Raw genomic sequence first — 14,958 nt, forward strand, 5'->3', positions numbered from 1 at the left:
GCTACGAAGAGTTGATTTCCCCCCTTTTTCAATGTATTGTGTATTGCAGCAGATCCACGGTTAACTCAGAGTCTGCATTTCAGAAGCTCGGGTGTTGGGTATTGTTAAAATGAGCTTTGGTAATTCCACACAGAAGTACACAACTATAATTTTGCTACCCATTAATAACAACCTAGCCAAGAAGCCTGGAATCCAATGCCTTGCTCTCAACTGGGGGTAGAAAGCTGGAATGGTCTGTCTTGGCTGATGACCTATACTGTCGGGAAAGTAGGATGTATAGTTGCTGAGGGGTGGGCGGTATTCCGGAAATGTATTCACTCTCTTCTCTGTACTTTTCCCTCTTTTTGGTAGTGTGCCCTTAGACAATGAAAAAAAAATGAATTGCAGATAATAAAAATAGTACGTGTCTCCAAACAAATGGGTAAACCAGCGCTTTCATTTCTTCAGGTGTCAACTCTGCTCCCTGCCCCAGCCCTACCCCTCAGGGCTCTGCAGTGCTGGGTTTCTCTCAGTCAGCGCATCAGAGCTCGCTCAGCAGGCGGGCGGCAGTGATCTGGGCGGTCTTGCATCCAGAAGACCAGCCAAGCTGAGCAGCTGGACTTGTGGTCTCTCTCAGCTCCAAAGCCAGGGCATCCCTGAGAGCTCAGGGCTGGGATTCATTTTGTAGGTGGGGTGAGGTGTTGCTGCCCAGAGCTGTTCTCTGCACTTGGCCCAGGAGAGTGAGCACCGGGTACCAGAACTCCAGAAGCTCTGGCCAAGCATCCCTAGGACTGGAGGTGGTACCCTGGCGAGGTAGGCAAGGGCTGGGCGCAGGGGCGCGCCCGATGGCTGGGAAGGAGAGGCGGGGTGGCGGGGCCGGGGCAGAGCGCCAGTTTCCTCTCTGATTAATGATGCTCGCGCTGCCGCGCGCGTGGCTCATGCGCTTTGTCTCCAGCCCAGGGGTGGCGAGAGCAGTGGGGATGGCAGCGCCCAGCGCATCGAGCAGGTGCCTTAGCCTCGCGTGGTGGCACAGTGGCCAGGCATCGCCAGGCGTGCCCGCAGGGTCACCTCCCTTCTCGGAGGAGTCAGGGACACGGGTCTAGGGTTGGGGCCGTTGAGGGGCCACGTGCAGTGCTGTCGGTGCCCGGCAGGACACGTCCTCCTCGGCTGGCGGGGAGGAGATGGGCGCTGCCTAGGAGCAGTGCCAGCCGCGTGGGAGGGCGCTGCCGGGCGGGGCGGTCAGGGGGACCCAACGAGGCTGCTGACTCCGGTGGGACTGCGAGAGCGACAAGCAGGTGGACGCACTCACACAGCCCGAGAGAGATCAGCAAGCCAGGTAGAGAGGAAGAGAGAGAGAGAGAGAGAGAGAGAGAGAGAGAGAGAGAGAGAGAGAGAGAACTCAGTGGGCAGAGAGAGGGAGAGGGAGGGACAGGACAGCCAGCCCCGCACACTCGCTCCCTGCAGTCACCTCCGCCCACCCAACCCCAAGAAGTGGCCAGAGCGCAAAGTAGCAGAGACTCTGCGAGCTCCGACGATAGGAACCTGATCCCCGCATTGCTAGTGGGACTGCAGGACGCGGAGGGACAGACAGATCAGCGCAAGAACTGGCAACCGGAGACAGTGGCTACTCCCGAGAGAGGAGCGGAGCAAAGCCGGAACACACACTCTCTCTCTCTCTCTCTCTCTCTCTCTCTCTCTCTCTCTCTCTCTCTCTCTCTCTCTCTCTCTCTCTCTCTCTGGTGTGGACAGACTGACAGGCATACAGAAAGACAAGAGTTCAGCAGTCCGGATTGGCGGGCAGGCTCTTTAGCGACGACCTCCAAGCGTCCGGAGCGGTGAAAGTCCCCACCAGGGCTGTGTCTGGGCTGCGAGAGGACCCCTGCCTCCAAGCCGAGGGCTCCTTTCGCTAGCAGTTAAATAAATCGACCAAACATCAGAGGCAAGTTACAAACCAAACTGGCCCAACCAAAGCATTCACTGAGAAACAATAATTATTCACAAAAGCCCCAAACGAAATCCAGTCAGTCAAGGCACCTGGACGCTGAGTAACTCCTCTCTGTTCCTTCAGGTAAAACGCCAACTCTTCCGACGTGAACATCGCACGCCTTTTGTGTCTCATTGTTGGGGCTGTCTGTTTCTGCCCCCCTCCCCTTCTTTCTACCATCTATGTGTGCTTTCGCTTTGAACTGTTTGTGTCTCTGTCTTGTTTATCTTCTGTCTCTATGTCTCGCCGAAGGAATGGGTGGACTTCCCTTCCCCCAAATCAAGCAGAAATTGAAAACTGGGAGGGGAATTAAAAGAAATAATGCTTTCCGTAAGAGAAGTTTCCAGTAATTTTATATGGGTTTTGTAGTGCCAAGTTTGGAAATTCTCTTAATTCAGTTGGGAAAAAAAAGCTATAGAGAAAATGAAAACTTGTCTCTGTCTTGCCATCAAGATGTCCTGAATCCCAAGGGGTTGGGGGGGGGGGGGGATAATAATATTTTTATTTTAATTTTAAAAGCTTGAAATAATTTTCATAGCAGCCTCCAATTTAAGGTTAGAGGTCTCAGGTCATAAATGTGGCGGTAGGATTGGATTTGAATTAGGCAAGCGTTTAAAAAAGTTTCTTGGGAAGAGAAATTGTGACTTGGTAATTTATGTCTCAGGTGTGTTACGCTCAAAACTTGATCACCTTCCCCAGATACAGAGTAAGGCCAAGAGTGTAAGTTGAAAGGCAAAGCAAAGAGGAAAGTTACAGGGTGGTGGGGTGGGAGGCTGAAGGCAAGGCTGCTAGAAATGATCTCCCTAAGAATGAGCCACAGATGGAGACGATCATTTTCCTGTCTGACTTCTCAACGTACTCTGCTTCTGCAAGCAAGAATGACAGCCCCCAAGATTGAAATCAATCTGTATTTTTTTTTAATTTTTGCTCCAATGCAGAATAAATCTAAATTGTGCCCACCCCTTCCTCATCTGCCTTGGAGATCAAATCTGCTGTTCCTGCTTTAAGTGAGAGAGAAGACATGACAGAAAAGGCATTCATTCTTTCTTAATTCTGTAAAAGTCAGAAAGCCTTTCATACACACTTCAGCACACATACAGCTCTCTTTTCTTCTTCAGTATTGCGTTACCATAGGGCTGGGGTGTCTGGATAGCATTTTAGCTAATGTTGTTTTCATGAAAAAAAAAACAGTCATTTGGAAGGCACACGCTCTGGTTATGCGTTGTTCAAACAGCGGAGTGATCCCAAAGTGGGCTACCTGTGCGAGACCCTGTGTGCTCAGGGCTATGTAGCTCTTCAAGGTATGTAAGGCTTATGTTTGATTCTCATTTCCTTTGTCCTCTTCTTCTTTTACTTTTTAATTGCTTTGACTGACTGGTTATTTTTGTATTTCTGGAGAGTGAGTCTAAATGCATTTTAAGGTGATAGATGCACTTTGGTATCGTGACAAAAGATTGGAAAAGATGATCTCTTGCTCTCTGTGCTTATCTGTATTATTTTTATTTAATTTCAACCCAATTTTAAAGACATTGTTTTAGACTGTCATGTTAGACATGTCTTAGTTCCTCTCTGGGTATGATTTATGTCATCAGAATGATAAAGTAACTGCTACCCATGGTGAATGCTTATTTAACTGGACTTGGTTTGGGTGAGGCATATTTAAAGAAACTTACACAGCTTGGGGAATGCCTTTAGGTTTCTCGGTGACTTAGTTTCTCACATTTCCTTTTGGGGATGTTCAGTTCAGACCCAGACAAGTGTGTGTGTGTGTGTGTGTGTGTGTGTGTGTGTGTGTGTGATTAGATTTGAAAATTGCCAATCTCCCAGTGACTGCATGCTGTAGATCCCAGTTGAATGTGGTTTCTTGCGAACTGGAGCAATCGCCCTGTTAGAGCATGCTGCACTGGGGAGTTCTTGGCAGTCTGTTTTTAATGCTGTTTAATGAAGGAGCAGGCAGCTCACTCTGCAATGAAAGAAGCACGAGAAAAGACAGAGTCCTGTGAGGCTGTGAAGACCGCAGAGCAGGGGAAAATGGCAAGGTAAAGACAGGCTGCAGAGGCGGTGGTTTGAATCTGGTCCTCCTATGTTATGAATGGAAGTCCACTTGTCTGGGTGAGAGACTTCTCTCTGAATGGTTAGATAGGTGTTGTTTTGACATCCTCACTGCTTCTTAGAAAGAAGACTCAATAATTTGAGTTCCTTAAAACCTGAAGGAGATGCTAACCGGGGACTTCCTGTGTGTCAACTATTTTTAATACAGACTGTGAGAATGTTGGGTAATGAATGCAGAAATAATTTTGAATTCCTGAATCATTGTTCTGCTGTGGCAGATGGGTTGGACATTATGAAACATTCTGGACTAAAGAGCTACCATCATCTTCGGATGCAATGGTAATCTGAATTTCTGCCATGGGAATTGTTTAATATTTTGTCATGGACTTGAAAGTTTACTCCAGAATTATGGCAACTATGGGAAGCAGGGAGTTTTAGGTGGATTTGATAGAATATTTTGGGTTGTTTCCTCCCTTTAAGTTTGAGGTGAACATCCCACCCTCAATTTTTCTAAAGACTACATATTTTAAAATGTGAGTCTTAGAGGTAGCATTGATCACCTTTAGAATGTTATCCTTAGGGGCAAAGTGTCTTCATATGTTAACATGTAAGATCCAAGAAACTGTCTGCCTGCATTGCTGTCAGCTCTCCAGCACACCTGTCTTAAGGTCCACAGTGGGGATGTTCAATCAGAAAGGTGTCTTACTCGTTTTAGTATTAAGAGCGTGCAGCCATCGGGCCACTCATTTTCCCTCAAAGTGAAGCTCATTAGACAGAATGCTTAAGTAGTCTCGAAATTCAGAAACATACGAGAATGGGAGCAGTTTATATGAAATGGGGAGCCAAGTCATATCGTTTTATATTAATGACTCTATGAGAACTTAAAAAGTCAATATGACTGTGACTAAGTTTGAAATAAAATAAACCACTAAGAATAATAATTTGCGTGAAGATACTGAAAATTTTGTTTGTTTTTGTTCATTTGTCTTCCAACTGGTATTTCTAGAGGGGGAAACCACCCACACTGGCTGTTAAGATTTCCCTCAGGGCTCTGCTTTTGCACCAGAGTACTGGTGCCTTTCCCAAGATTCTCAACTCCGAGGACATTCGCATCTGAATTCAAAGTGCATTTTGTCTTTGGACAAGATAATGATAAGGCATACGAGCAGAGCTTAGGATGAGTCAGCTCCTGAAGACACAATGTAGACAGTAACTAGGCTTGGCTATGATGTAGAATTCTTTCAGGATGAGGAGAAGACAGTTTGTTTGAAGTCCGCAGAGCTGGACACTGCAAATTAACTCTTTCTTCATCGGTCAGTTTAATTTGAATCTAGTCTGTGAGAGATTAGACAAGAGTGGGAGACCTGGATGTGTAGTTGACATGGGAAGTCGTTTCTCCAGGGGTAAGTACTGACATCATTTGAACTGGGTTGTGCATTCAGAAATCCTGTTCACGGAAGGATGTGGCTTCCATAGCAATGCTCCAGGTCTCCTGGGAAGCCTCCAACATAACTTAAGTCAGTGATGTGTTGTTTGTAAAGCATCCGCCTCTTTCCTTAAGACAATAGATCTTCGTACTTTAAGAATTGCTTAATCCAGAGCTTCTATGTTTCTGTGGGTTTTACTTTCTGTATTGTTCACTCCTACACTTCACATTAAATTTGAAAAGCACATTTTGAACACTATTATAGGCATATACTAAAGGATTGTGGAATATACACCACAGGGGCAACACAGACAAGACTATGTAAGTTAACTTATTTGTATCTGCTTCTAAGTTCTGAATTTCTTTTAAGGTGTTTTCATGGTAAGTTCTTTTAAATAGATTTTTTTTCTTAAGTACTCAGTCTGAGATTGATTGAGATTGTGGTAGATTATTGTTGACTATGGATACTGAAGTGTTGATTGTGTTTATTTACATCACAGACATCTCGTACCTATAAAGATCCAATATGAACTGAGATAGGATGTAAGTCACAAGGTGTTTACTAAGCTTGATAAAGAATCAGTTCCTTAAGTATCTGTCTCATTCCGCAGTTTTTAATGTTGACAAGGTTGTTATACTACGGTCTCCAATCCTCTTCTGTCTAGTACACAAAACACATGCGTAGCATCTTGAATGTGTCATTGGTGGGGCATATTTGTGTGATAGGAAAAAAAAGCAATGGAAACAAGACAAAATGTGAATTGAAATAATTACACAGAATAATTGAAGAGGCAATGAAAAAAGGGTGTTGTCTTGATTCTATGGTATTGGCTTTCTGTATTCAGACTGGATCCTCAGCACTTGCAATGCTGCTGCGTTGTCTTTGCCGCCTTCTTCTTCTCCTTCTTCTTCTCCTTCTCCTTCTCCTTCTCCTTCTCCTTCTTCTTCTCCTTCTCCTTCTCCTTCTCCTTCTTCTTCTCCTTCTTCTTCTCCTCCTCCTCCTTCTCCTTCTTCTTCTCCTTCTTCTTCTCCTCCTCCTCCTTCTCCTCTTCATCCTCTTCCTCCTCCTTCTCCTTCATCTTCTTCTTTTCTAGCGGCCAGCATAGCTCCTAGCACTGCCCGATGGGAAGAGGAGACGGTTAACCAACGTCTATGGTCACAATAGATTGATCATTTAAATTTCATCTACGTATTTTTCACATGAAAATCTCTCCCAGAAGTGTTTATAGACACAACTTAATGCATATGACAATATGACAAACCTACAAGGTATTTATGCTCTGTAAAATCAAAATGAGGATCAAATGCCCATTGCAACTTAATGGAATGCTGATGATCACTTAATCACTTAATCTAGGAGTGTCTCATTCAAGTTATAGATTTATAATTGTTCCCCACCCATAAAGTCACAACATTTAAAAACATTACCCTCACCCCTTTTACTTAACAACAGATAATCATTAGCTTTTGTCCAGGAAAGGTGAGACATAAATTGTTTCTTTTATAAAGAGGTCTTCTAGCATATTCTCAATTTTCATAAGACTTTAAGATAGTATATGCAGTTCTTCAATTAAAAATGATTGGTAACAATATATAAATTATTGCAGTTGTGCTAATATTAAAGTAAACAACCCCTTAAGCAACATTAGTTCAAAGGCAACATCATGCAAAATTTAGTTCTACTTTATAAAGAGAGGACTCAGACTTTTAAAACAACAACAGTGACATCATTTTAAACTTCAAACACATTAGCAAATTTTGTAGAGGTTTGATTGACATGTTGTGGGCTATATTTTGATGCAGAAATGCATAATCTATTGAAATATCAATTATCTCTTTATATCTGTTTCCTAGAAACAAATTCACAAAGTTTATCTGCATAAATGAGTCTAGATTGATTTCTTAATTGTTGCCCTCATCATCCACTTTAGTGTTGGAGTTCTTAATAATCTGCATTCCTTTATTTCCAGGTCACTGGTTGCTTGTTTACTATACACTAAATGTAGGCGGTAGAAGCAGAAATCATAACCTGAAAACAAGCCAGGTGCTTAGCAGATTCCCTTCATAATGTCCAGATAACAAGCCTTATGTCAGAACATTCCAGCATCCAGGTCTTTCTATGAAGAGGAAAATAATTTCACTCATCCTGGCATTTTGAATTAAATTGAGAATCACCACATGGGAGGGGCTGAAGAGATAGCTCCGTGGTTAAGAGCACTTGCTGTTCTCACAGAGGATCTGAGATCTGCTGCCAGTAGCCACATGGTGGCTCCCAACTCTCCATAGGCAAGCATGTGGTGTACATATGTACATACAGGCAAAACACTCATACACACAAGATAAACAAACTTAACAGTAATTTAAAGCTATGTCAAAGGAATCAACATATGTGAGATAAAATATTTTAATATCTTTAAAGTACAACAGGGAATATCAATTTTTAGATGCTATTGTTTTTCCCAGTTTAAGTAAATTATCTCCTGACAAGTACAGAGACCACCCACATGTTCAGCATTTTAAGTCACTCCCAGATCTCCTTAATGTTACAACAGTTTAGAAAAATTTAGACATGGCTCACAGGATTTAAAGGAGAGGCAGGTGAACTAGTTGACATTCAGAGGTTAGTCTTATTTAATTTTGAATTTGCCTGTAATAAGCTCAATAGGAAAATTAAAAAGGTCAATGAGGTTCATGTTTCTAACACAGACACAATTCTCACAGGACGTGCTAGCATTTATTTGTAGGGAAGCGGAATGAATGATGTTTTCGCCTTATGCTTTGCTTGTTGCTCTATGTAACTTCCGTGAGAGTTCTGGTGCAGCGGCTGCTGCAGTGATGACTTAATGGCATCGTCAGCTCAGGAGAAAACAAGCCGACTCCACGTTCACCGCAGAATGAATGTTTCTGCAGCACACACCTTAGCTATATGCTGCTTCTCCAAAACAAATTTCTACATGAATGCTAAGCCACTTTGTGGCTGGAAATGGTACACTTTACACTTTGATTTATTTATTTTTAGGAAATGAGTCTACACAGTTTATTGTCAGATCATGACTCCTTAAGCCAGTACGGCACAAAGTCAAAACCGGTGTTGAATTCTCCCAAATGAGTTCTGCGGGGGAATGGCTGAACTAACACCACACGGTTTCAAAACATCACAGGTTTATGTTTTATTTATTATTAATTTACTTAGCTGTACTGGTGTTGGAAGAATTTTAGGATGTCCGAAGCTCTATTGCAAAGAGTAGATCTAATGTTTTTGGTTTTATTTTTTTAGTATTCTTTCCTGGACCTCTTCAATTTTTCCCTTAACACATTTCTCTTGTAAAGACTAAATCTTGAGGTTTTCACATATTGTTTAAGAATGTTCTGGAAACATCCAGGAAGGCAATGTTTATCAAGCTGCAGGGCCTTGCTGTAGGAACCTTCTTGTCCTGGAACGCCAAGGGTATTGTAAGGTACACATGCTCACAATTAGTCTCACAATTGTTCCTTTCTCCAAGAACTATAAATAACGGCCGTTTAGGAATTCTTTTCAACATCAGGCAGTCGAAGAGTAGACATAACACACCAGGTCACATGTCACAGTGAGATGATTCAGCTAGTACAGATCCCTGCCCCCAAGACTGACGACCAGAGCTCCATCCCCGGGACCTACATGTGGAAGGAGAGAACTGATTCCTGCAAGTTGGCTTCTGAAGGCCACTCATACATGGTGGCGTGTGAAAATACATACACAAATACTAAAAAGAAAAAAACGAATGGAAACATTTCTCAAAGCTACACATCTTCTTGGGCCTTGATAAAATTGTCCTTCAACACATTATTTTTATTTCTGCATGGAAGTTAGAAGCAAATATATTTTGACTCAAGTGGAGTTTGGGATTGAAACTCAGGTTAGAACTAGTGGAGGACATGTGCTCACAAGTAGGATAGGATCTCATGGGGTAAGAGAAGAAATAGCTGCCTGAGATGAAGGACTGTCCTCCCCAGCAAGTGTCTGTGGCCTCTCTCAGATTCCATAAACAGAATTTACATTACAATCAAAGATTCAGTGAGATAAAATGTACCTTCTGCAATCCAAATCTCAGTTCTCCACCTCACTTCCTGACACAGAGCTGATCCCCTTCTGACTCAGAGCTGATCACCTCCTGACACTGAGCTGATCACCTTCTGACACAGAGCTGATCACCGCCTGACACTGAGCTTATGGAAACCTCTGGAAACCGCTGATCACCTGAGTTGGCATTTGGTCTAGATGTCTGACTTCTTCCTCAGAATAAGGAATGAACTGTGGGACCCTAGCTTAGTTGTTAACCATGCACTAGCTGTCTAAACTTCACAATCCTCTAGTTAAGTAACTAACAATTTAGGCGACTACTAACTGTTTCTGTTCTCCCTTTAGAAAGTGGAATGAGCATGGGCTTGCCTTCCAGGATTTGCAATCCCTGACCTGGAGCACAATCCACTCAAAAGGAACCTTAATCCCTTCACAAAAGAAAAAAAAAAAACATTAGATAGATATTCATTCATTACACACATGAAACACAACTCTCGTATTATTTTTTTATGTGTATGCATTGCCTGTAAGTATCATTCTGGTGCCCACGGAGGCCAGAAGAGGGTTTCAAATCCCCTGGAACTGTGAGCTGCCACATGGGTGCTAGGAGTCGTACCTGGGTCCTGATCCAACACAATACCCTTTAAAAAACGCTTTGAAAGAAAAGTTAGGGTTATAACCTTTTCATTAATAGCCTTTTCCCTCTTTTTCTTTCTTTCTTCCTTTTTTACATTTTTGGTTTTTCAGACAGGTTTTTTGTATGTATCACAAGCTAGCCTAGAACACATGACTCACAGATGCTGACATTGCAAGCATGCCGCCTTGCCCAACTGTCAAATATGAATACCACTTTTGGTGGTTAAAATTAATGAGCCGCTTAATACCTTCTGTCTATGACTTATCAAAGGCCGAGTTAGTAGATAATTCTCAGGAGTACTGATTTGGAAAGAGCACATTTTTGTTTTTTGGGTTTTTCTTTTTTCTTAAGATCCTACCTTCTATCAGTTCCTAAGGGAAGGGATGTCTGCCTTAGAGTTTCCCAAACCTGTTCAGGACATTTTGCTTGTGCATTTTCTAACAACTAAACTGGATGGCCCGGTTTGCAAATCTTTGAGCAGTGGTGATTGGTATAGCCACATGAAGGCATGCATAACTTTGCAGTCAAGCTCAGGGACGGGGAGCCAGTCAACAGAGTTCAGGTGGCATGGGAGGTCAAAGCAGGTCTCTAACCTAGGACAAAGAATATAGGGTTCGGGGGCTTCCAGACAACGCCTGTCTTTCTCCCCCAACTCCAGCTTCCTGTCTCCCACACTCTGTTTGGACAGAGCAGCTGAGATGACCTCTGATCCCAAAGCAGCTGAGGGTAATTTTGCTTGGTGAGTCAGCACTGTGCCTGTAAATATGGCCAGAGTAGGAAGGACTCTGCTGTCATGGTGGGGGTTCCCACTTAGTTCCCCTAATAGGAAGCAGAGAACCACAAGCAATACTCAGTATAGAAAAACGTGGGCCGCACAGAGCAGTAAATGCTTCTAATAACTGCATTGTATTTTCTATTGGAATTTGACTATCTTACATTTTTCTGGCGAAGAACGTGATCAGTTATCCAATAAAAATTCTCAGAAGCTGAAGGGGGTGCTTACAAACCTTTCCTATTGCAAGATTTTCTAGGAAACAAAAAATATATATATGGATGCATAGCTGCATACAAATACAGAGAGCATGTGTTAAGATCAACAAAATACACTTACCCCCCAAAGCTAACTCCCTTGCCTATTTTTTCATAGTCCTAAGCAGTTTCAGGCTAGTATAGTGATTATATATAGTAGCTATTTAATCAGAGTTTACTGAATTAAACTGAATCTGATATTTTTTATTATTGAGTGCATGTCATATTTTGGGATTTCTAATCAGTCCCATGTGAAGTTTTAGTTATATTTCCCTCATGGAATTTCAGCTCTAGCATTTAAAAAACGAAGAGATACCCTTAAATATACCATGTCGCCACACTAGAGATTCTTCTTTTGCCGTTTCAAACCCTTTTCTTTTCCTATTTCAGTAAGCAAGCAGGAATTCTGTGGCAATCATAAGGGCCCTCCAGGGTCAGCCTGCTTAATTAAAAAACCTAATGAGTACCTGCCCAGGAGAAAGTTACAGTTAATACTCCATTAGCAAAGCGTTGGGAGATGGTGAGGCTTAAAAGCAAGCACACAATTTTGAATTCTTGGCTCACGGTACTGGAGACATCTGGCCTTTCCCGGATGTGTGCTTATGAAGAGATTAAGTCTGACTTGTGGGAGAAGGGTCAATCCCAAGGACCAGGCAAGTGGGCAACCGTGTATCAGAAGGTAAGCTCAGAAGTAGAGAGCAGTGAGCTCTAGCCCACAAGGGCTTCCGTGACAAGACCACTTTTCCTAAAAAACAGGAGAGCTGATCTCTTCCTGTTTCTTGGGAAAACGATAGAGTTAACCTGACTTACATGCCAAAGGATGTATCTAATCCTTAGGAACACTGAAAACTGCTTCACTCTGGGCTATAAGGGTGATTTTGAGATACATAAATACATAGATGAAAGATAGATACACATGTGATAGATAGATGGTTGCATAGTTATTAGATATATAGATGATAGATATAAATGATCACATATTTATATATAATGTATGATTATATATAATACATAAAAATGTATGTATATGTGTGTTTATATGTCTGCATATATATGTATATATACACAAGATATTTCAAATGAAAGTGTAGATGGTTCTAAAGAGAATTTATTCTTTAAATTCGTTGCAAGTTTTTATGTTCATGTGTTTAAGAAAAGACTTCGGGAAAATGGGTCCATAAAAAAAAATCGTCTAACTACTCTCAATAGATTGCAACTTGCTGTCTGTGGTTCAAAGGAGGTAGAATTAGACATAGTTCTGTAGGGAATCCCAGAGGAAGGAATGGTCTAAGCTGCAGGTTCCCTGCCAAGCACAGCGGTTGCAGCAGATAATCACATTGTATTTTGTACTAGAATGTGTATATTTGACATTCTTTTTTTTTAGTTTGTGTGCATGTGTTCTTGTGTGTGCACATGTGTATGCTGTATGTGGTGGAGCAGATAGTGGTATTAGAATGTCCTATGTTCTGAGACAGGGTCTCTCTCTCACTGACACAGCTACCCTAGACCCCCTCTTCATCTCCCAGTTGCTTTCCTCCTGCCCCTCCTCCTTCCTCCTTTTCTTCTTCTTTTTAATCAGTTCTTTCCATAGGTAGAGAGGAAACATCCAAGCACTAATTCAGTTTGTGAAATCATTCTCTGGGTAGATTGGAGGCTCATAGGATCAAGTAAAGGTGGTGACCAAAACACAACATAAAATGTGAGTCTTGAGCTGGGCGATGGTGGCGCACGCCTTTAATCCCAGCACTCGGGAGGCAGAGGTGGGCGGATCTCTGTGAGTTCGAGACCAGCCTGGTCTAGAGAGCTAGTTCCAGGACAGGCTCCAAAGCCACAGAGAAACCCTGTCTCGAAAAACCAAAAAAAAAAAAAAAAAAAAAAAATGTGAGTCTTGGGGTGTCCTCACAGGAAATGGCATCCAGATTGGCTGCCCCCTCTTGGTTCATGTCCATGTATCTTATCCCAGAACGTTACACTGAGGAGAAACACACACACACACACACACACACACACACACCTATTTTGAAGGGTACCTATAAAGCAACCCATAAATTCTAAAATCTCTTTCAGTTTATAATTTCTGTGGTTCAATGACAGTTCTTGTACTAACTGAGGGTCTGTTTTTATATTGTATTGTTCATGAATTTTTATTATAGTTTTCCCCTTGAGGCTTGAAAGCAAGCACAGTGCTGGGAAATAGGAGCGACAGTTTAGGTGGCGCTCTTACCAAGATAAAGTCGGCAAAGACATCAGGAGGTGAGGGTCCAGAAACTGGGCTCTGGTCCAACTCTGCATGTTACTAGTTCATTTCTTAAGCATCCTGCATTATCTCCTCCCTTTCTAAAGTGGGATTGCTGTGAAAATTAACTGCACAGTGTTTATCCCAGTGATGGGCTTCATTATTTCCTTTCTAGTCCTCATGTTTTTCTGCTTCGCTTGGGTGCTTTGGTCATGCCTAGCTGAAGTCCAGTTTTAGCACCACCACACTCACGTGTTAGGAGCTCGGCAGTCTGTCATCTGTGGCCACCTGAGTGAGGTCCAGGCCATCGTTCTAGCAGCAACCACTTGAGTGAATGGCATGGCCTGACCTTTTCTAAGCCAACTCGGCAGAGACGCCTTGAAAAAGAGATCCGGGTGAGGATGATTCATAATTCCCGACCCACACAGAATTCCACGCAGTATTTCATTACCTGCTTGGCTGACTCATCTGGGATGAGACCCTGTCTTTTTGCTAATTTACAAAGGAAGTTAACCAGGCTTCCTCCCAGACACAACTAGTGATAACACTGAGTTCAATTCTAGCACCCTTGCAGGATTGATTTGTATTCCTATCTAAGAACTGGAGGTGATCTCAGATAGAGCACAGTCCATAGATTGGTGACTCGTGCCACAGCAGAGAAAACCCATGAATCTATCTAGCTCATGTTGTTTGTAAAATGAGGTTCATCCATTGGATTTAGCCAGACAATAGAGCTCTAAATTTATATTTTCCTAAATTCACCAGAAACCATGACCTCATTTTGCTGACCTCACTGTGCAAATAGAGGTTCTGATGTTTTAAAATGAGAAACGATTGCTTGTTTCGCTGCTGATTGATTAGATCTTTGGGTCTATGCAAGGATCAGCTGGTTTGCTCGCTTTCCCAGTGTTTGTGCAGCTTGGAGACACAAACTTCGACCTGCAGACCTGGGTCTCAGGATGGATTTTACTCTGTGGCTACAGGAACTTACATTTAGAACATAGAATCAACAGAAAGCCCATGAAATTCATGGATGAATACTTGGGGGTATTTAAAAAAGAGAAGAAGAGCAAGGAGGAAAAAAAAAGAATGTGGTGTTTTTTCTGGGCTGGTTAGGGGAGCTACCTGTGGCCATTTGTAGTGGCCATGATGCTTTCACTCTCTCATCACTAGCATTTGTTGTGCTCCGTGGGCATGGCTTCCCTTCTGTGCTCTGAATTACCTTGGTCCTCTAGGCCGAAAAAAAAAATCTTGTCAGTGTAGAGAACCAAAGGAACATCTGTAGGCTGTTTGGATTGCTTGCGAAGGCCACATGGAGGAAGATAACTCACATTCCCTGTGTTTCTATTGATTCTGAATTTGCCGTTCAGTCATTTGTGATCCTATCTTTTTAAGAGTCATTACCTGGCATAAATCATTGCCTCTGGTGTTTTATGTTCAAGACTCTGGGGTGTGTGTGTGTGTGTGTGTGTGTGTGTGTGTGTGATGTTGTCACTGTTTTGCCTTCTACACACACACAAACACTCAAGTGGTATTATCTAGAAAGGAGGACTTG

The 14,958-nt window shown here is 42.6% G+C and overlaps 1 protein-coding gene across 17 annotated transcripts in view; it reads left to right on the plus strand.

The window, feature by feature from the left end:
* Window positions 1–533: 533 nt before the first annotated feature.
* Window positions 534–14,958, plus strand: part of Arpp21 (cAMP regulated phosphoprotein 21) — a 160,079-nt gene continuing 145,654 nt past the window's right edge. For 8 of the 17 annotated variants that reach the window (XR_005976513.1, XR_005976514.1, XR_005976515.1 and 5 more), the window contains exon 1: window positions 1,328–2,047. The gene's annotated coding sequence lies outside the window, so the exon portion shown is untranslated. The other 9 variants (XM_041677415.1, XM_041677418.1, XM_041677417.1 and 6 more) reach the window with 9 other exon arrangements.

Source organism: Microtus oregoni, unplaced genomic scaffold, assembly GCF_018167655.1.
Source record: "Microtus oregoni isolate MIOR12 unplaced genomic scaffold, Mior012 000028F_ref0000031, whole genome shotgun sequence".
Classification (NCBI taxonomy): Eukaryota; Metazoa; Chordata; class Mammalia; order Rodentia; family Cricetidae; genus Microtus; species Microtus oregoni.